General features: G+C 43.1%; 1 long non-coding RNA gene across 1 annotated transcript; it reads right to left on the bottom strand.

The window, feature by feature from the left end:
• Window positions 1-1013: 1013 nt before the first annotated feature.
• Window positions 1014-21896, bottom strand: LOC139560261 (uncharacterized). The gene is made up of 3 exons (XR_011671900.1): window positions 21582-21896; window positions 6269-6343; window positions 1014-1672 (listed from the first exon to the last, which is right to left on the bottom strand). It is a non-coding gene; the product is annotated as an uncharacterized lncRNA (long non-coding RNA).
• Window positions 21897-23592: the final 1696 nt, after the last annotated feature.

Here is a 23592-nt window from a genome sequence, read left to right as displayed (position 1 = left end):
ATTCCCTTTATAGGGGTTAAGGACACTGGAGGCTATTGGCCCTGGTCAAAAGTAGTACACTTCATAGGGAATAGGGTGTAATTTGGAATGTACATGATTCCACCAGCAGCCAGGCTGTACAGCTACAGTAGCTGATCACTGGTCCGCTGCCTACCACTACCGTGATGATGCATTATGCAGCGGTACCATTCACCACCCCATCCCTCCCCAGTCAGTCATCCCATCTGTTTTAATCAACTCCACTGGTCCTCCAGTGCCGGTACGGAGGGAGGGAGTACTAGCCTCGCGAAACACCCTGATACAGTCAAACTGAAATTTGCAGTGCAAAATAATCAGATCCTAAAGCAGGCTGCGGTTATCCTTGATGACAAATGGCTGAGTGAAGGAGGCCTCATTGAGATGAATGCTTGACTGTTGATAATTATTTTCATTAGGTTGTTGGCTGTTACCCAGCTGTAGCACAGCAGGTATACAGTAGCAGTGTAGCTTAGCCCAAAGCCTCCATCCCCCATCTGATCACGTGAAGGTTACGGTTGAAGGTCCCTGTCTGGCTGTTTCACCCTCAGCTGCCAAAGTGACCAGGTGTCATGAGCTACTCTCCCATCTGTTTCACCCTCTTGACACGTGGCAGAGCAGAAGCAGCACAGATTGTGGCTCCTGAATGACTTCACAGGCCCAGCACTAGAGGATGGACTCTGGGTGATCATGATGACTAGTCACAAATGGCACCCTATTCCCTACAAAGTGCACTACTTTAACCAGAATCCTATGAGCCACGGTCAAAAGTAACCATTTTTAGGAAATAGGATGTTATTTTGGATGTGGACACTGTAGTCTCTCACCCATAGAACAATGACTGGTCAGAGTAGAGCAGTGTGTGGATGCTCTGTTTTCAGACTTTTCAGGCAGGAAACAACTGCCATATTTCACTGTAAGTGTGACTTCATCAGATTATTTAAGCATGTGACATTTTTCGTTGCAATGTGATAAAATTAATGACAAAATAACAACAATTAGACACTCAGTTGTTTAATTACAAACTATTCATATTTCATCATGGGACATTGTTTTATTACATATAAAACACTATTTATCTTAAGCCGCTACAAGTTCCATTCTATGGTTCCCTCCCTCCATGTTTAATCTCTCTTTCATTAAGACCATATAACAACACCGTGATACAGTACAATCACTATGGCAAGGATCATAAAACACAAGCATGTAGGGTATTAATGAGGATCTGCCCATTAGTAGAACCTGTTGTTTAATGACATGGAAGACCTCCCTATAACATGCCATAACCCTGCTCATATAGCCTTTAACTTGCCTCAACCCTGGAGCAAAGGACTGTATCTACCCTAAGATGTTAGGGACCCCAGGAAGACTAGGGGCTCGATTAGATCCGTATCATGGAAGTTCAGCGCTATAGCGAGATTGAAATGTAAAGGGTAATTTCAGATTGAGCCGACATATGCAGCGTTTACAGTGAATGCAGCCTCCACAAACGCGGGAACATTGCCTTTAAATTTAAATCGCGCTATAGCGCTGAATTTACGTAATGAGGGTTGAATTCGAGCCCTAGCTGTCTCCATGGCTTCAGCTAATGGGGATCCTTGATGTCAGCTAAAGGGGAAACAGCGGGATGCTTGGAGGATGATACTGAGCAGAACCTCTGAAAAACATACAGAGAAATGTATCAACTAGACATCCAAGAGGAATATCAACCCATCAAAGTCCTTTGTGGGATTTTTTCATCAACAGAAATAGGAGAAAAAGCTCCCATTAGCCAAAGAGAGGAAGAAGAGATGGAGAGGAAGGGCTAGAGAGGAAGGGCTAGAGGAAGAAGATCTAGAGAGGAAGAAGGGCCAGAGAGGAAGAAGGGCCGGAGAGGAAGAAGGGCCGGAGAGGAAGAAGGGCCGGAGAGGAAGAAGGGCCGGAGAGGAAGAGAGGAAGGGCTAGAGAGGAAGTGTTAGAGAGTAAGGGCTTGAGAGTAAGGGCTAGAGAAGATGGGCTAGATAGAAAAATTGGAGAAGAAGAGCTAAAGAGAAAATTAGAGAGGAAGAAGGGCTAGAGAGGAAGAAGGGCTAGAGAGGAAGAAGGGCTAGAGAGGAAGAAGGGCTAGAGAGGAAGAAGGGCTAGAGAGGAAGAAGGGCTAGAGAGGAAGAAAGGCTAGAGAGGAAGAAGGGCTAGAGAGGAAGAAGGGCTAGAGAGGAAGAAGGGCTAGAGAGGAAGAAGGGCTAGAGAGGAAGAAGGGCTAGAGAGGAAGGGCTAGAGAGGAAGAAGGGCTAGAGAGGAAGAAGGGCTAGAGAGCAAGGGTTAGAGAGGAAGGGCTAGAGAGGAAGGGCTAGAGAAGGAAGGGCTAGAGGAGAAGAGCTAGATGAAAAGAAGAGCTCTAAACACATTGTCCTTAAGCCACTATGAAACACTTCTATCTGTATGTACAGCTGGTTATATGATTGGAATTCCTAAAGTATACCTAAAGTAACACCTACGATGTTAATCTGGCTGGTAATGAAATAGTGTTCATTCTAAATGAGAGAGTGAACTAATGAAAAATGTAGAATGACATTTCAGTGTGACATGTGTGACTGCTCAGTGCCGTGACATTTAGAGAAAAGCCCGGTAGACAGCCTGGGAGAAGGGCCTTATTGGTGTGGGATTGTACAGAATGAGAATGTGAAGCCTATCCCACCATGACTCTTTCCTCTCGGCTCTGGCTCTCTCGCCGCATGACCTAGCTATCTCTCATTTCTGTCAAGGCCCAGTATGATAGGACAGGATTGTGTTTCACGGTGTGGAAAAGGCTATATTGTCATGAAGGAGTGTGATGGAAGGGAGGCAATAGACTGAACTGAAAGGCTAGTGTGTGCGTGCGTGCGTGCGTGCGTGCGTGCGTGCGTGCGTGCGTGCGTGCGTTCGTTCGTGATGGACAGAGGTTCAGCGGATACAGACACAACAAAAAGGTTGTGGAGAGGTCTGTCACATGGGGGGTACAGACCCCGAGGAGAGGTCTGTCACATGGGGGGTACAGACCCCGAGGAGAGGTCTGTCACATGGGGGGTACAGACCCCGAGGAGAGGTCTGTCACGTGGGGGGTACAGACCCCGAGGAGAGGTCTGTCACATGGGGGGTACAGACCCCGAGGAGAGGTCTGTCACATGGGGGGTACAGACCCCGAGGAGAGGTCTGTCACATGGGGGGTACAGACCCCGAGGAGAGGTCTGTCACATGGGCGGTTTATCCAGACACTCTACAGGAACCGTTTTGAAAGGTGTGTCCCGGCCTGCTACAATAAACTCGCCTGCATCTCTCTGATGTCTGATGATAGGTAATAACCATGTAATGACACTAGAACACAGTCAGATGTGAAATATGTAACATATGTTTCATATATCATTTGTTTGGATTTTCAACACTGTCATATCGGGGTCATGAAAATACATGACTGAAACAGGTTGATAAACTGGTTACATGCACTTTCTCAAGATTGAGTGAGAACGATGACTATTGCATACAATGTTCTAATGTGATACATTTGAACCACCTGTTTTTATCACAGGGCACAAACTTATCATGATTTAAGTCATATGTGATAAACTTCCAACCATTTTATACATTTGGTGAAAAAAAATCTAGTCTTCTAGCTTGGCACTTTTCACAACATTGTCTCTGAGGAAATAAAAGAGAGAAAAGTGAATTTTGTATTGAGGTTTTATTTTGAGCGATGACTTGTTGGTTTATCTCTTTCTTTCTTCGTGTCCATTAATTTGATGGATGAGAAATACGCTGCTGTTACAGATCCTGTCTGAACTCAGGGGTAATGTCTCTGTGTTATTGTGTCATGAGTCATGTTGTCTGTCTGACAGAGGGAAACGAGGAGCAGTGAAGAAATGGTTCCACGGCTATTCATGCCTCAATATACCCCCGACACACACACATACACACATGCACCCTCCACATGCACACACACGCACACACACGCGCATGCACACACCATCCACACACACACAAACACCTCTCCCCCCACACACACCCTCTCGACTAAATGAGTCATCTGGTGGGCTTCATGTTTGCCCAGAGAGAGCAGTTTGCTGCTGTTGCATTCTGGAGCTGAGAGGATGAGAGGCTGAGAGGGGCAAAGCCTCTCAATCCTCCTCTCTGTACCAGAAACCCATTTCAAGGTCCCCTGGTCTTAAACACCACAGGCTGGCTGTCTGTCAAATAGATATGCTGAGGTAGGGTGGACTGGAACAGGGCCGTGTCTCAAATGGCACCCTAGTGCATTATAAAGGGAGTAGGGTGCCATCTGGAAGGAAATAGGGTGCCGTTTGGGACACATCCCATTGTTTACTAGAACAACGGCAAGATGACACACAGACATGTTGACACAGGAGATTGGTTGACACACTCACACCCTCTCACTCGTTTTCTGTTCTCCTCTCTCCATTTCTCTCTTTCTTCATTTCTCTCCCACTGAACTAGGAAGGGATGGTGTATGTTTCATACATAACAAAATTGACAGAATATTTGTAACCTTTGAAAGTAACAATCACTAAAACCTGAATAGTGGATTATTTTCCAGGTGAATTTTGCTAACAAGATGACAACCTTCACAATGTGTGTGTCAGATCTAGTTTATCTATGTTCTTAATGTAGACATCACAATGTGTGTGTCTGATGTAGTTTATCTATGCTCTTAATGTAGACATCACAATGTGTGTGTCTGATCTAGTTTATCTATGCTCAATGTAGACATCACATTGTGTGTGTCAGATCTAGTTTATCTATGCTCTTAATGTAGACATCACAATGTGTGTGTCTGATCTAGTTTATCTATGTTCTTAATGTAGACATCACAATGTGTGTGTCTGATCTAGTTTATCTATGCTCAATGTAGACATCACAATGTGTGTGTCTGATCTAGTTTATCTATGCTCAATGTAGACATCACAATGTGTGTGTCTGATCTAGTTTATCTATGCTCTTAATGTAGACATCACAATGTGTGTCAGATCTAGTTTATCTATGCTCTTAATGTAGACATCACAATGTGTGTGTCTGATCTAGTTTATCTATGTTCTTAATGTAGACATCACAATGTGTGTGTCTGATCTAGTTTATCTATGCTCTTAATGTAGACATCACAATGTGTGTGTCTGATCTAGTTTATGTATGCTCTTAATGTAGACATCACAATGTGTGTCTGATCTAGTTTATCTATGCTCTTAATGTAGACATCACAATATGTGTGTCTGATCTAGTTTATGTATGTTCTTAATGTAAACATCACGGAGGTGGACGGAAATGTCAAGTAAATGTCACAGGCATGATGTCATGCACACGGCAGCCTACAAGTGGATACTGATAAAAGTGATTTAGGGCTGTCGTGTATGGATGCAAATTTGGCACAAGGGAAAGTTATATATTTGAATTGGGACTGGTGAGCTGACATAATTAGAGGCTACATTTATCCAATGTGCACTTAGCTCCACTGTATGAGTGTGTGAGCTTATACCATCTCACGATAGTTTGCCTTCCTGATGATAGAGTACAATAAGCTTAATGGTGAGATGTCCTAACACACCCCTCATCATCCATTCTGAATACAGATGAAGACCTCACTATCTCAGGGTTTTCCTGACTGGGACTGTCTGGACTCCAAACCAGTATTAACCCTGAACCCTGCCCTTCTGGGCTCCTGGTATTGAGGTCCATGTTGTCTCTGTGTTGAACTGTCAGTGAGGTGGTAAATAGCCAAATAACATTCTAATGTTCTAGAAGACCATCTGCTTTCAGAATGGAGACGGTCCTTTCCACAAGCCTTTACTGCTTGGCCGTCATTGCCAATGCATTCATAAGTAGTATAGCAGTATGGTCCATAGAGGAAATGTACACTTAAATGTCCAGTCAATGACAATAGCATCACCACAAAATGAGTGTCAATTTGCTTTTGTTAAGAGGTGCGGCAGAAATTTGCAATGGCCATCTTAAGTAACTGTAAATGTCTTTCTCCTCAATGTTGAGGATGAGTGTGACAGACAGGCAGAGGTGATTCTGCAGTAGGCTATAATGAGAGTGTTTGTGTCCCAAATGAGTCCCTATTGGCTATGTAGTGCACTATCTTTGACCAGGGCCTATAAGGCCCTGGTCCGAAGTAGTGCAACAGATAGAGAAAATGGTGCCATTTGGGATGCATCCAATCTGTTCTCTTCCCTAGTCTGGTGTGTCTAGCTAGGTAATCACACTAATGCAACAGCCATGTACATACCTGTCACGTTGAGAAATCTTCCATTACATTTTTCATTCCATCATTCCTCCACTCTCATCAGTGGTCTGAGCGCTCCTGCATAATCCCCAGAAATGGGAAGAGGCAAAGGCTTAGTCAAACGATAGGGACTGTCATTATCACTTGTGACCAAGGGGAGATTGTGTGTGTGTGTGTGTGTGTGTGTGTGTGTGTGTGTGTGTGTGTGTGTGTGTGTGTGTGTGTGTGTGTGTGTGTGTGTGTGTGTGTGTGTGTGTGTGTGTGTGTGTGTGTGTGTGTGTGTGTGTGTGAGAGACATTGACAGTGGAGGATAAACTCGTGAGGGTTATTGATTGGAGGCCAGTAGAAGCTAGTCAATCACCAGTGGCCTAGATAGTGTTAGCGAAGCAGACTGTATTAATAAGATATCGGTCTTCTACTTTAACCACCTTGAGATGAGCGCTTTAAGTTGATTAAATACTCTTAAATTCAATCAGGGGTATTGATATTCTATATCATTGATGTAAGGTTTGAAATGAATGTTTTTTTTACCAGAAGAATAGGTTGGACTATGGGAAGTAAGAAAGAGAGCAGCAAGAGAAAAATAATTAACAGACAGGTGGACGGACGGACAGACAGACGGACAGAGAAAAGACCTGCAGTAGACATAAGACATAAGGGGAGAGACAGAGAGGCAGTGAGTTGGGTGAGCAGGTTGAGTGAGAGGGCTTGAGTGACAGATGCTCCCTGAGGGCAAAGCTGGAGCTGGTGTGTGTTAACGCTAGCAGATGATAGCACTGAGTGAGCAGACGGAGGGTGTGTGTGTGTGTGCGCGCATTTGTGTGTGTGTCTGTGTGTGTGTGTGTGTGTGTGTGTGTGTGTGTTTGAGTGCATGAGCGTGTGTCTGCTCATGTGTGTGTGTCTGTCTGTGTGTCTGTTTGTGTGTGTGTAGGAATATTATGAAGAAAAAGACAATTCAAGGGGTCTGAATTCTTTCAGAACGCACTGTATCCCTACTATAGACATACAGACCTACTATAGACATATAGCCCTACTATATATACATATATTCCTACTATATAGACATATAGCCCTACTAAATAGACATATAGTCCTACTATAGACATATAGCCCTAATACAGACATACAGCCCTACTATATAGACATATATTCCTACTATAGACATATAGCCCTGCTATACAGACATATAGCCCTACTATAGACATACAACCCTGCTATAGACATATAGCCCTACTATAGACATACAGCCCTGTTATAGACATATATTCCTACTATATAGACATACAGCCCTACTATAGACATATAGACATACAGCCCTGCTATAGACATATATTCCTACTGTATAGACATATAGCCCTACTATAAACATATATTCCTACTATATAGACATATAGCCCTACTATAGACATATAGCCCTACTATAGACATATATTCCTACTATATAGACATATAGCCCTACTATAGACATGTATTCCTACTATACAGACATATAGCCCTACTATAGACATATATTCCTACTATACAGACATATAGCCCTACTATAGACATATATTCCTACTATATATCCTGCCTGTTTGGCCCTGTCCAGGGGTATCATCGGATGGGGCCACAGTGTCTCCTGACCCTTCCTGTCTCAGCCTCCAGTATTTATGCTGCAGTAGTTTGTGTCGGGGGGGCTAGGGTCAGTCTGTTATATCTGGAGTATTTCTCCTGTCTTATCCGGTGTCCTGTGTGAATATAAGTATGCTCTAATTCTCTCTTTCTCTATTTCTCTCTCTCGGGGGACCTGAGCCCTAGGACCATGCCTCAGGACTACCTGGCATGATGACTCCTTGTTGTCCCCAGTCCACCTGGCCGTGCTGCTGCTCCAGTTTCAACTGTTCTGCCTGCGGCTATGGAACCCTGACCTGTTCACTGTGATTACTATTATTTGACCATGCTGGTCATTTATGAACATTTGAACATCTTGGCCATGTTCTGATATAATCTCCACCCGGCACAGCCAGAAGAGGACTGGCCGCCCCTCATAGCCTGGTTCCACTCTAGGTTTCTTCCTAGGTTTTGGCCTTTCTAGGGAGTTTTTCCTAGCCACCGTGCTTCTACACCTGCATTGCTTGCTGTTAGGGGTTTTAGGCTGGGTTTCTGTGCAGCACTTTGAGATATCAGCTGATGTAAGAAGGGCTATATAAATAAATTTGATTTGATTTAAACAGCTTGGAAAATTCCAGAAAATTATGTCATGGCATTAGAGGCTTCTGATAGGCTAACTGACATCATTTGAGTCAATTGGAGGTGTACCTGTGGATGTATTTGAAGGCCTACCTTCAAACTCAGTGCCTCTTTGCTTGACATCATGGGAAAATCAAAAGAAATCAGCCAAGACCTCAGAAAAAAAATTGTAGACCTCCACAAGTCTGGTTCATCCTTGGGAGCAATTTCCAAATGCCTGAAGGTACCACGTGCATCTATACAAACAATAGTACCTAAGTATAAACACCATGGGACCACACAGCCGTCATACCGCTCAGGAAGGAGACGTGTTCTGTCTCTTAGAGATGAACTTACTTTGGTGCGAAAAGTGCAAATCAATCCCAGAACAACAGCAAAGGACCTTGTGAAGATGCTGGAGGAAACAGGCACAGAATTATCTATATCCACAGTAAAACAAGTCCTATATTTTTATTTTATTTTTTTATTTAACCTTTATTTAACCAGGTAAGCTAGTTGAGAACAAGTTCTCATTTACAACTGCGACCTGGCCAAGATAAAGCAAAGCAGTGCGACACAAACAACAACACAGAGTTACATGGAATAAACAAGCGTACAGTCAACACAATAGAAAAAATGAAAGTCTATATACAGTGTCTGCAAATGGCATGAGGAGGTATGGCAATAAATAGGCCATAGTAGCAAAGTAATTACAATTTAGCAGATTAACACTGGAGTGATAGATGAGCAGATGATGAGCAGATGATGGTGTGTAAGTAGTGATACTGGTGTGCAAAAGAGCAGCAAAGTAAATAAAACAGTATGGGGATGAGGTAGGTAGATTGGGTGGGCTATTTACAGATGGACTATGTACAGCTGCAGTGATCGGTTAGCTGCTCAGAAAGCTGATGTTTAAAGTTAGTGAGGGAAATGTAAGGCTCCAGCTTCAGTGATTTTTGCAATTCGTTCCAGTCATTGGCTGCAGAGAACTGGAAGGAAAGGCGGCCAAAGTAGGTGTTGGCTTTGGGGATGACCAGTGAGATATACCTGCTGGATCGCATGCTACAGGTGGGTGTTGTTATCGTGAGCTGAGATAAGGCGGAGCTTTACCTAGCATAGACTTGTAGATGACCTGGAGCCAGTGGGTCTGGCGACGAATATGTAGCGAGGGCCAGCCGACTACAGCATACAGGTTGCAGTGGTGGGTGGTATAAGGCACTTTGGTAACAAAACGGATGGCACTGTGATAGACTGCATCCAATTTGCTGAGTAGAGTATTGGAAGCTATTTTGTAGATGACATCGCCGAAGTCTAGGATCGGTAGGATAGTCAGTTTTACAAGGGTATGTTTGGCGGCGTGAGTGAAGGAGGCTTTGTTGCGAAATAGAAAGCCGATTTTGGATTGGAGATGTTTGATATGAGTCTTTACAGTCTCGCCAGACACCTAGGTATTTGTAGTAGGTTAGAACCGTCCAGAGTAGTGATGCTAGTCGGGCGGGCGGGTGCGGGCAGCAAACCGTTGAAAAGCATGCATTTGGTTTTGCTAGCGTTTAAGAGCAGTTGGAGGCCACGGAAGGAGTGTTGTATGGCATTGAAGCTTGTTTGGAGGTTTGTTAACCTTTTCTCAATCTAGGGGGTGCTGTTTCCACTTTGGAAAATATCGTCTCCAAATTAAACTGCCTCATACTCAATTCTTGCTTGTACAATATGCATATTATTATTACTATTGGATAGAAAACAATCTCTAGTTTCTAAAACCGTTTGAATTATGTCTGTGGGTGAACCAGAACTCTTTCTGCAGCGAAATCCATGACAGGAACTGCGAAGGTCTGAAAACGAGGCTCTGTTCTCAGATCAGTTTAAAGCTCTGTATGTATCCTATGGGTCGACATGAACTGCACCCGCCTTCCCCTGGATGTCAGTAACCAATGAGAAGTGGAATGGAGTGTCTACGTAGTTCTCAGAGCTTATAAAAGGCCAAGGAACGAAGTGAGCTCTCTTTTCGTCGTTCGTCATTGCGCAAAGCAAGACCTCAAGATGGCATTTTGAAACGCTCAGTTATCGGCCTTAGCTATATCCGTCTGTAATTTAATTCGATATAGGTGTTAGAAACATCATAACGAAGTTATTTTAAACCGAGTTATATCAGTTTATGCGAGTATATTGCTATTTTCGGCATTTCCTTAGTATTGCGTTTTGGGGATTTGGGCATGTTGTGGCCACATAGCTATTGTTAGCTGCTAATTCCGAAGTTGAAGACGACGTTTTACAACCAAGCAACGATTCTTTTGGACAAAGGACACCTTGCCCAAGATTCTGATGGAGGCTCGTCCAAAAGTAAGAGCTATTTATGATGTTATTCCGTATTTATGTGGAAAAATGTAAACGCATTTGTCCGCCATTATTGCGGCACTAGTCTGGCTGTAGCGCACACTGTATGTCTAGTAACGTTAATTTTAAAAATCTAACTCAGCGGTTGCATTAATAATTAATGCATCTTTCATTTGCTGTCCAACCTGTATTTTTTAGTCAATCTAATCGATAAATAATCGTAAACTTAGGTGCCTTTCCAAGATGGCGCCGTCCAGAATGCATGACCTGTTGCCACTGATCACATTGTATAGCCACGATTTGTGCTGCTAAATATGCACATTTTCGAACAAAACCTATATGCATTGTGTAATATGATGTTACAGGACTGTCATCTGACGAAGTATATCAAGGTTAGTCAAAAATTATATATCTTTTGCTGTATTGTTACGATCGCTAACCTGTGCTGCTGGTAAATTGCTTGTGTTTCTGGCTATTGTGCTAAGCTAATATAATGCTATATTGTGTTTTCGCTGTAAAACACTTAAAAAATCTGACATATTGGCTGGATTCACAAGATGTTGGATTTTCATTTGCTGTACGCTGTGTATTTTTCAGAAATGTTTTAAGATGAGTAATTAGGTATTTGACGTTGGTCTCTGTAATTATTCTGGCAGCTTCGGCACTATTTCAGATTGCAGCTGCAATGTAGAACTGTGATTTATACCTGAAATATGCACATTTTTCTAAAAAAAACATATGCTATACAATAAATATGTTATCAGACTCTTATGAAGTTGTTTCTTGGTTAGTGGCTATTTATATCTTTATTTGGTCGAATTAGTGATGGCTACTGATGGAGTAAAAAACTGGTGGAGTAAAAAAAGTGGTGTCTTTTGCTAACGTGGTTAGCTAATAGATTTACATATTGTGTCTTCCCTGTAAAACATTTTAAAAATCAGAAATGATGGCTGGATTCACAAGATGTGTATCTTTCATCTGGTGTCTTGGACTTGTGATTTAATGATATTTAGATGCTAGTATTTACTTGTGACGCTATGCTAGGCTATGCTAGTCAGCTTTTTTACTGTGGGGGGTGCTCCCGGATCCGGGTTTGGGAGGAATTAGAGGTTAACACAGTGTCCAAAGAAGGGCCAGATGTATACAGAATGGTGTCGTCTGCGTAGAGGTGGATCAAGGAATCACCCGCAGCAAGAGCGACATCGTTGATGTATACAGAGAAAAGTGTCGGCCCGAGAATTGAACCCTGTGGTACCACCATAAAGACTGCCAGAGATCCGGACAACAGGCCCTCCGATTTTACACACTGAACTCTATCTGCGAAGTAGTTGGTGAACAAGGCGAGGCAGTCATTTGAGAAACCAAGGCTATTGTGTCTGCCGATAAGAATACGGTGATTGTCAGAGTCGAAAGCCTTGGCCAGGTCGATGAAGACGGCTGCACAGTACTGTCTTTTATCGATGGCGGTTATGATATCATTTAGCACCTTGAGCGTGGTTGAGGTGCACCCATGACCAGCTCGGAAACCGGATTGCACAGCGGAGAAGGTACGATGGGATTCGAAATGGTCAGTGATCTGTTTATTAACTTGGCTGTCAAAGACTAGAAATGCAGGGCAGGATGGATATAGGTCTGTAACAGTTTGGGTCTAGAGTGTCACCCCCTACTATACAGACATATAGCCTTACTATAGACATGCCACTACTATACAGACATATAGCCCTACTTTAGACATATAGCTCTACTATAAAGACAGTCTACTACAGACATATATAGCCCTACTACAGACATATATAGCCCTACCATAGACATATATCCCTACTATACAGACATATAGCTATACTATAGACATATAGCTATACTATAGACATATAGCCCTACTATAGACATATAGCCCTACTATAGACATGCCGCTACTATACAGACATATAGCCCTACTATAGACATATAGCCCTACTATAGACATATAGCCCTACTATAGACATAGCCCTACTATACAGACACATATAGCCCTACTATAGACATATAGCCTTACTATAGACATATAGCCCTACTATACAGACATATAGCCTTACTATAGACATGTCGCTACTATACAGACATATAGCCTTACTATAGACAAAAAGCCATACTTTAAAGACACATAGCCGTACTATAGACAGTTTTCTCTATTATAGACATATATAGCCCTACTATAGACATATATAGCTTTACTATAGACATATATAGCCCTGCTATGGACATATAGCCCTACTATAGACATGTATAGCCTTACTATAGACATGTATAGCCCTATTATAGACAAGTATAGCCCTATTATAGATATATAGCTCTACTATAGACATATAGCCCTACTATAGACATATATAGCTTTACTATAGACATATATAGCCCTGCTATGGACATATAGCCCTACTATAGACATGTATAGCCTTACTATAGACATGTATAGCCCTATTATAGACAAGTATAGCCCTATTATAGATATATAGCTCTACTATAGACATATAGCCCTACTATAGACACATAGCCCTACTATAAAGACACATAGCCCTACTATAAAGACACATAGCCCTACTATAAAGACATATATAGCCCTACTATAGACATGTATCCCTACTATACAGACATATAGCCCTACTATAGACATATAGCTCTACTATGGACATGTATAGCGCTATTATGGACATGTATAGCGCTATTATAGACATGTATAGCCCTACTATAGACATATGTCCCTACTATACAGACATTTAGCCCAACTATAGACATGTAGCCCTACTATAGACATGTATAGCCCTATTATAGACATGTATAGCCTTACTATAGACATATAGCCCTACTATAGACATTTAGCTCTACTATACAGACATATATCCCTACTATAAAGACACATAGTCCTATTATAGACATGTAGCCCTACTATAGACATGTAGCCCTACTATAGACATGTAGCCCTACTATAGACATGTATAGCCCTATTATAGACATGTATAGCCTTACTATAGACATATAGCCCTACTATAGACATACAGCCCTACTATAGACATATAGCCCTACTATACAGACTTATAGCCCTACTATAGACATATAACCCTACTATAGACATATATCCCTACTATACAGACATATAGTCCTACTATAGACATATAGCTACACTATACTATAAACAGGAAACATTACTGATACAGACACTCGACTGTTGGTCCATTGTGGCTTGAGATGAAAAGTAAAGAGTGTAAACTTTCCCCTTCAAAAAACATAGTGACGTTGGTAGACTTAGACTTATCTGTAAATAGGGTTTATTACCTTGAAGACAGTAGTCAAGCTTTAAAACCACATTGCAATTCTCCAATAAAACAAAAGGAATCAAGTAGATTATCAAAGCATTTGCTTCAGACTCAAGAGGAGTTCCTTCCTCCTCTTATTCCTCAGTTCTAAGAATAGAGAAATCGAAGAATTCCCAATCGCCCCAGTTTTTGCCAAAATGTAATGACTTTCCTTTCCAGGTGACCTTTCAGCAGTGGCTAATATTAGCGATGTGCTCAAATCTCTGCAGGCCTCTTTAGAGAGGGGGGGGGGGAGATACCTCTTCTCTCCCCGTGGAGCATCTGTTTGAACCAGACACACAGCAGGGGATAATGGCACAATGCCACCAAAACCAGGGGGATCCTTCCAACCATGGGTATCATACTGTATATCTGCCATTGTGCCCCTCAATACCCAGTAGTTATTGGTCCAATTTTATGTTAATATTGTGGCAGACGGCAGGGAGAGGTGAGGGGAGTTGTTATTGAAGGGAGATATCTGGCAGCCTGTTGACTCCACCCCCGGTGGGGGAATTCCTGCCCTAACGAGGCAAGGCTGTGATCGTGAAGCCAGGGAATGCTTGGGGATAAAAGGGGCAGAGCCTGCACAAAGTGGCAGAGTAGGAGAGAGCCAAGTGCGTGATGAAGAGTGGAAGAAGAGCAAGCAATACCTGTGTGATTACCCGTTGTGATCCCAACTTGGCCAGCAATCTCCAGCAGGTGACCGTAGTAGACGGAAAGCCCGTGGAGGGGGTAAGTCAAATAACCTATCCCCATTTCGCTATAAAGTAGAAGTTGCTGTATCAGGTCATGAAGAAAAATGACAAATGTCTGGAGTTGTTGTTAGTGCCCCGTCCCTTTGTACATCTGTCCTGCAGTTTATGCACTCCCACCTTCTTGTGGCTCACCTAGAGGTGGAAAATACCGAATCAAGGCATGATTTTACTGGCCAGGGGTGAAGAAAGCAGTGGAGGAATACTGCCACAGTTGCCCGGAGTGCCAGCAGGTGGCTCCAAAACCAAATTTCCGCAGTCCCTTAATTCCTCTACCCATTATTTCAGTTCCTTTCAGCAGGATCTCAATGGACCTGGAGGGACCTCTACCCAAGAGCAACCGAGGGCACCAATACATTCTGGTGATTTTGGATTATGCCACCCAGAAGCCATTCCCCTGCGCACCATGGCCACCAAGGGAATCGCACATGAGTTGGTTATGCTGTTCTCCCAAGTAGGCATTTCCGATGAGATATTGACTGACCAGGGCACCCCGTTCATGTCACGAATCATGAAGGATCTATGCAAGCTAATGAGAATAACCCAGTTGCGCACCTCAGTGTATCACCCTCACACCGATGGATTGGTGGAAAGATTCAATCAAACCCTGAAGCAGATGCTAAAGAAGGTGATGGAGGCAGACGGAAAGAATTGGGACCAGCTGCTACCCTACCTGATGTTCTCGATCCGAGAAGTGCCCCAAGCTTCAGCAGGATTCTCTCCCTTTGAACTCCTGTATGGGAGACGACCCCGAGGACTGCTGGACGTGGCTAAAGAAGCCTGGAACAGCAACCATCACCCCACTGAACCTTGGTGGAGCACGTGGGAGAAATGAGAGATTGCATGGCAATCCTGTGACCCCTGGTACGGGAACACATGCTGGAGGCCCAGGAGGCCCAAGCAACAGAGGGGCACAATGAAGGGACTTTCAGCCAGGAGACAAAGTGTTGGTGTTGGTCCCCACCTCAGAATGTACGTTTTTGGCCCGATGGAACGGGCCATAGGAAGTCATTGAGAAGGTGGGTGAAGTTAACTATAGGGTCAGACAGCCGGGACGTAGGCATCTGACCCAGATTTACCATGTGAATCTGCTAAAGAAATGGAATGCACGTGATGTACTCTACTCTATTTCCCAGAAGAAGGCTACCACAGAGACCGAGCCGGCGGAGGTGACAATGGGAGAGCAGCTGAGCCAAGCCCAGAAGCAGGAGCTGAGGGAGTTGGTCAGCCGAAACCAGGATGTGTTCTCCAGTGAACCAGTAGACAATGATTTGGTACAGCACCGCATCATCATCGAACCTGGGAAAAAGGTGAAGGTGAGACCCTACCGCATACCAGAAGCAAGGAGAGAGGCTGTCAGGACTAAGGTAAAAACGATGTTGGAAGCTGATATAATCGAAGAGTCGAATAGTGAGTGGTGCAGCCCCATAGTGTTGGTGCCAAAACCAGATTGCACCATTCAATTCTGTAAGGATTTTAGAAAAGTAAATGAAATCTCAAAGTTCGACACCTACCCCATGCCCCGATTTGATGAATTAATTGAACGGCTAGGGACTGCCCTATTTATCAGCACGCTCGACCTGACAAAGGGTTCCCGGCAGGTGCCGAGGCATGGGAGAAAACTGCTTTCGCCACCCCGGATGGTCTGTTCCATTGCAAGAAGCTGCCCTTTGGACTGAACAGGGCCCAGGACACCTTCCAGAGAGGTTGATGGACCGGGTTCTCCGACCACATCGGAAGTACGCGGCGGCATACATTGATGATATTGTGATCCGTGGGAGACCCATCTAAACAAGGTGAGCACAGTAGTGCAGGCCTTACGGGAGGCGGGGCAAACAGCAAACCCAAAGAAATGTAGGCTTGGCCTGCGGGAGGCTGAGTACCTGTGGTACATGATTGGGAGGGGATGTGTCAAACCCCAGGTGTAGAAAGTGGAGGGGATTTGGGAATGGCCCCACCCCCTCACCAAAAAGCAGGTGCGCATGTTTGTGGGGTTGACTAGTTACTACCAGAGATTTATTCTCCACTTTGCCTCCTTAGCCAGCCCCCTTACAGATCTGACCAGGAGCAGTCTGCCCGCCCAGGTGAAGTGGACCGAGGAGGCAGAGAAAGCCTTCCAGGACCTAAAGGGAGCACTGTGTTCTGGACCTGTGTAGGGTGACACCGGACTTCTCCAAACCACTGGTGGTTCAGACCGATGCATCTGAAACAGGGGTGGGTGCCCTTCTATCACAGCTCCAAGAAGGTGAGGAACACCCAGTCATGTACATTAGCCGGAAGCTGTTGCCGCGGGAACAAAGATATTCCCCGGTGGAGAAAGAATGTCTAGCAATCAAGTGGGCTCTAGAAACGTTGAAGTATTACTTATTGGGACGGCACTTCACCCTCGTATCGGACCATGCACCACTGATTTGGATATCATGGAATAAGGACAGTAATGCCCAGGTCACCCGCTGGTTCCTATCCTTTCAGCCCTTTGCTTTCTCTGTTGTCCACAGATCAGGTGCAACCCATGGAAATGCCAATGCCCTCTCCAGGAGGGATGCTCTAGGGAGCTGGACCGCCCCTCCCGGGAGGGGGGTGGCAGATGGCAGGGAGAGGTGAGGGGAGTGGTTATTGAAGGGAGATATCTGGCAGCCCATTGACTCCAACCCTAGGCCTTATATGGACGAGGCAAGGCCCCAACGAGGTAAGGTTGTGATCATTAAGCCAGGGAGTGCTTGGGGATAAAATAGGAGGTAGTCTGCACAAAGGAGCAGAGTAGGAGAGAGCAAAGTGCGTGATGAATAGTGGAAGAAGAGAGCAATACCTGTGTGATTACCGTTGTGACCTGGACTGTCGGACTACCTCCCTTGTGTACCGGACCGGATTGTCTGAGAACCCGAGTGTGAGGATTACCCCTGGAAAACGGAACGGACAACGTGAACAACTTGTGGACTGTGAGGTAATTGGTGAATTCCCTCTTCTTCCCCGTGTTAAAAAATCCGTAATCAACTTTCCATTTGCATTCTATTTGTGCTAATGGTGCATGTTTTGGTATTGAACTTGGTGACAATATAGTATGGATGGATACAAAATGATCATTGTGTAAATCAACATGAAAACATTTGAATCAACTACTATTGTAGTCATACTGTAGCACAGAAAGCACACTTGGAGTGAAGAGCTTTGCTCTATGTGTAACAAGATGCTTGGAATGGAAGCACTGTGGTTATTTCTCGTCTTGAGGCAACAGAGGACTTTGAATCACCGAGAAGGCCTTCGCTCTATCATTACTCCCTTCTGTCCAATCAGCAATCAACAGTCAGGCTCTAGTAATATGCTTCCCAAATGGGACCCTTTTCCAACATAGGGCTCTAGTCAAAAGTAGTGCACTGAAGGAAGAGGGTGCCATTTTGGACGCATACGTAGTGTACACGGTCGCCATGGAGCCCCCTCAGCTCATGGGGAGCCACAGCCGTGTTCCAACGCCAGGCAGAAATTCCCCATCGTCCTTCACGCCATGCAGTGTTAATCCTTAGAGCAAACTTCCATATGTCTGGACAAACTTAATTAACACCAATCACTTCCTAACAGAGCTGCATTAGTCTAAGCTGTTTTTTCTTCTAATTAGATCATTTTTACACGTGCGACAATGTTCAGGCGATGTTTAACGGCCATTGAATACTACTAACATATATTGTGGTCTTCATTTCAATTCCTCCTCTGGCTTTTGCATCAGCCATCAGTCATCAGCCATCAGCCCAAGTGATGCAAAGCCACAGCACCAAGGCAATTAATCACTAGGTCATTAGCTATGCATCAATTACTCAAGACGCCTGCCACGTTTTTGATTAGAGTGAACGAATCATGGAAGGCTGACTAACTGAATATTTAACAGTCCGCTCCAATACGCTCTTTAATCCCTCTCTGTCTGACGACCCCTGACAGAAGGCAAAGCACATCTGTCCATGATGCAGGAACTTATTGATCAGAACAACCCTATATCGATAGATTGATACACATATGGTGGGTTCCCCAATTCCTTTTGTCAGAAACTTAGTCCACTTGCTGCATGGTGCCCGCTCAGTGGAGTGGCTGTATACCTGTCTGCCAGATGACTATATGCTACTTCTTGTAGATTAAATCATAACTTTAGTTGGACAATAATCAGATCTGTAGCCCGTAGCCTGTATGGTTCAAGTATCATTGCCCCTCCCCTGAGATGTGTGCTCACTGTGCTGCTATGGGCTGTGGTGCTATGGACCCACTCAGTACTCAATAGTGGTATGAAACATAACCCTGGGTATTAGTGAATAATTGTTCACTAGCCAGATGATAGGAAGTCATTGCTCATCAGTAGGGCCATAAACAGATACATTAACAGTTGTCACGAGAATTTTCATCCCAATGTTGTGAACTCAACTATCACTTTAGATATGAATCATTCCCAAGGGTTGTAAATCCCTGGTTAATGAAGAATTAGACAAAGTCCCAGTCTGCAATAGGTCAAAAGTTTATTCAGAGAACGTTCTGAAAATCATACTATGCACATAGCCTTTTGTACCTCACATTTGGTCATACCATACCCCTTATAAATGCCCCTCCTCTTCTCTAACACTGTCAATGCTATTTCCAAGAATTTTCCAACAAATACATTGCTTCAATATATTTCATAATCTACTGCAAGCATAACGGTTTCACCCCTCCCTGGGTGGGGAGACCTCTTTTCCTGTTATCAGTTTCACAGTGGTCACAAGTTGTCTGCCACAGTTCCTTGTCTGTTAACAGTTCCTTTTTTCCTATGCACACACTGTCTTGCCTATACTGCTAAATGGTAAAGTCTTAACTTGTCCTATGAAAGAATTCTAGTCTTATGATTCAAATACATTTCACTCCATTATACAGTGACAGGGTAGAATACTTTTAGTCATTATCTTAACATTACCTTAAACATATAAATAATTTAGTCATTATCTTACCATTACCTTAAACAAATAAATCATATGAATTTCTATTATATCAACAGTATGGCTACATCCCTGGCACCCTATTCCCTATGTACAGTGGGGAGACCTGACGATTTTGCAGGTTTTCCTACTTACAAAGCATGTAGAGGTCTGTAATTTTTATCATAGGTACACTTCAACTGTGAGAGACGGAATCTAAAACAAATATCCAGAAAATCACATTGTATGATTTTTAAGTAATTCATTTGCATGACATAAGTATTTGATAACCTACCAACCAGTAAGAATTCCGGCTCTCACAGACCTGTTCGTTTTTATTTAAGAAGCCCTCCTGTTCTCCACTCATTACCTGTAGTAACGGCACCTGTTTGAACTCAACCGTGACCCATTCTGTGTCACTCCTATCTTGCTGATTTCCTGGCCCCCCTTCCCCACCTTCTCCTCTCTGCTCCCAAACCTTTATCTATCTATCTGTCTGTCGCTCTTTCTCATAATAGTCAGTGTCTCACTGTCTGAACTCATAAATTTTGGAAAAATGACCTGTCTATGGTGGCCATCTCAACCTTAATCAACCTATGTAATTACTTTAATCTCGGTGTTCTCAATAATTCTGAATCACCACAGATGTCATATATCCCTGTCCTGTTAGTCTGGATTAGGTTCTAAATACTTAACCTAAGTCTACTGCCATTTCTTTCTTCTCATTGGTTAAAATTACCACTATGTCAAAGAACTATCTATAAACTCGTTCATAATTATCAATTACTCAATTTACCTTAAAATCAGTACCACAAATGACCTTAAATTCGTTATCCAAATGGCCCTCCCATGAGGCTGATCAGACCACAAAGGAAAAAGCCATGATAGAGGTCAGGATTCATGCCACCCTTTTACAGTCGTGTTACTCAATTTATATTATACAAATTAAAGAAAACCCCTCAAACATTTTCTACATCTTGTATCCCAGATTCCCAGAACACTCCCTTATCAAAAGAATTCACGTGTTTAATTAAAACTCAGAAAATAAAACTTCTGATATTCCACATGTGTGTACCCCTTTAAGATATCATGTCTCTAGGAAAATGGAAATCTCCTCAAGCCCCGGAAAACATTTCCAAAGAAAGACAAGACAATGAAGCACTCCTTTTCCCAGAAAAAACACTTTGTCAGACTACCCGGATTCAGAAATCCAAACGTTGACTTACAAACAAAACCTAATAATAATGATAATTCCATTGTACTCCCTCCAATCATTAGTTTTAAATTTCCTCAATGGTTCATTATACTTAATTGAACATGCGGTCCAAGCTTGTTTTACAATATAAAATTAACCCAAACTGCAATCCCCTTTACCGACCTAACATGGTTCCACGTAATGGAAACAGATTATAATCCTAGTATACCTTAACTTCCTGTTCAATTTCACTGGTGTTACCTAAACCATCAAACCAATAATCAATAATCGGAAACTATCACAACTTTTACGATTCAACTATTCAGACCTGAATCTCTTACAGCCAAATATAGCCCAGCGCGCACAACCAACCAGTGAAAGGTGACTCAAAGCTATAATGCAAATCATCTGGGGACATTTTTGTGGGACCCGATATTACATAATCTGTTTGTTCTATTAAAGCTTTGGGTATGTCGGTCAAACCTCCCCTCAATAAGTCCTGACTATACCAGTAATACGGATCCCCTTCCCCACAGATTACCATGTTATTTTTGACAACCTGGGCTTTCATACCTTTGTCTGTTGGTGTTACGGCTATATTCAAGAGTTTCATTACGTCTCTCCAATAGATTAACAGGACACCCCGAAGATTGAATCCCTTTCGGTGCGTCCTCACTGCATATAGCTGTCCTGCATGCCCCCGTATCATACAGAAATGTAATTATTTTTCCCATGACCGTCAGCGTCAAGAAGGGTTTCAATTCTTGAGCGAGAACAAAGTCTACTGTTGCTAATTCAAACACCTCAGTCTCCGCGTCCGTCTTATCCAAAATGTCAAGGACTAAATTGTCATCAATAGAGTCACTGTCATGTTCGCCGTACCCGTCTACTAACTCCTTCCTGACTATTTTAGCAGTATCAGTTTCCAGTCAGGATTCATCATCGTCATCCTCTAAGTCAGGTTTTGGGCGCCTTTCTCTCTTTTCCTTTTTATCCTTTTTGCAATCTCTGTGATTATGTCCCTTCTTATCGCAATGTTTGCATGGGGCCTCACATTCATTAGCAAAGTGTCCGTATTTCTTACAATTAAAACATTTTATGTCCTTCTTTTTCTTTTCCCCTGCCTTCCTCTCTCTCTCTCTGGCTTCTGAAAGCCAGACTCTAGCTGTGTTTAAACCTTGTTCCCTCTGCTTATTCTCATCCTTTCCACATTCCTTATGTATCTGTTTTATAAGCAATTCTAGCTTTTCGTGTCTCTATGTCTGTGCTTTTTTACCATTATCCAATTACTATAGTTTTGTCCCGCACAATCTATGTGTGTGTCTCTTTCCGTGGAATGGTCAAACCTATTTTGCGCGCCTCCGGTAGTTCTTGCCTCCCTTCCTACTAATATACTTTAGATCAATTACTTCAACCAATTTTACTTTTAGGTCTTACTGTTAGATCTTAGCCAATTTAACGTTTAGGTCTCAACATGAGATAGTTTCCATTGGTAGTGCGTGCAGATACCTTCGTGCCATTCCGGAAAATCTATGTGTATGTAATGTTTGATGTGTGTTTCTCCTTTCTGGAAACTTTATCTATAGAGTTGACTGTCGATCAGACATTAGGTCTCAAAGTTAATATCTCGTATCTCACTCCGCTATATTAGGCTTCCCTCTCCTCCTTTTTGGACTTTATTTCAGTACTGTATAGGTTAAGTTATCTTGTTCGCATAGAATTACCTCCCTCTCTCACCAAGCCTAGTCTATATCCTCTTAGGACTTTATTTAGGGATGTTTGTTGAATTGGATCTATGGCTAATCTACCCTGTGTTTAATTAGCCATATGAGTTATCCTATTTGTACAAGATCACCGTCCTCAGCACCACTCAGCATCTCACAGCACCTATTTAATATCCCCCCTTAATAACCCCTCTGGCCACCAAGGCACCCGGATCTATTAAGCAAATTTTATTTATGGTAGTGCACCTTACCTCAGGTCATTTCGGACCTGCCCTGTTATCGATATTGGTTAAAAAAAAACTCCTGGTGAATCTGTTTGGAATACCCAAGCTCCTATTATTGATAAATTCTAAACATTTTAGAACATCAAATCAAAGATATCTTAAATCATTCCCCCCAAATTCGTAAATAAAGATTTACTGACCTGTCTTGTAGACTGGGAAAAGCAATGTAGGTTGGATCTCGTCACCACCTCTGTCGTGTACCAGTTCACCACTGCCCTGAAATAAACCCTCAATTCAGAGGTCAGGTCTTTGTCTTACGGATCCTGGATCCGCCCGTGCACGGTTTTCAGCAGTTCCTTGGGACGACAGAGGCAGATATTGAGATCCGGCTCGAAGGACCAATTGTCATGAGAATTTTGTTCTCAATGTTCATAAACTGAACTTCAATTAAAATACTCTGTCTGTTACTAAGAATTTGTAAAGTTCTTATTAAAATGAAAAAGGCCAATCCACCATAGTCAGCATGTTTATTTACGAGAGCTCTGCTTATCATTTCCTGTACATTGGTCTTTCTACCTCACATTTCGTCATAAATGTCCCTCCTCCTCTCAGAAACAATGACAATATAGTTCACAA

Source organism: Salvelinus alpinus, chromosome 30 (assembly GCF_045679555.1).
Source record: "Salvelinus alpinus chromosome 30, SLU_Salpinus.1, whole genome shotgun sequence".
In the NCBI taxonomy this organism is placed as follows: domain Eukaryota; kingdom Metazoa; phylum Chordata; class Actinopteri; order Salmoniformes; family Salmonidae; genus Salvelinus; species Salvelinus alpinus.
The sequence above is the reverse complement of the archived record's forward strand: the minus strand, read 5'-3'. Positions and strand labels throughout refer to the sequence as shown.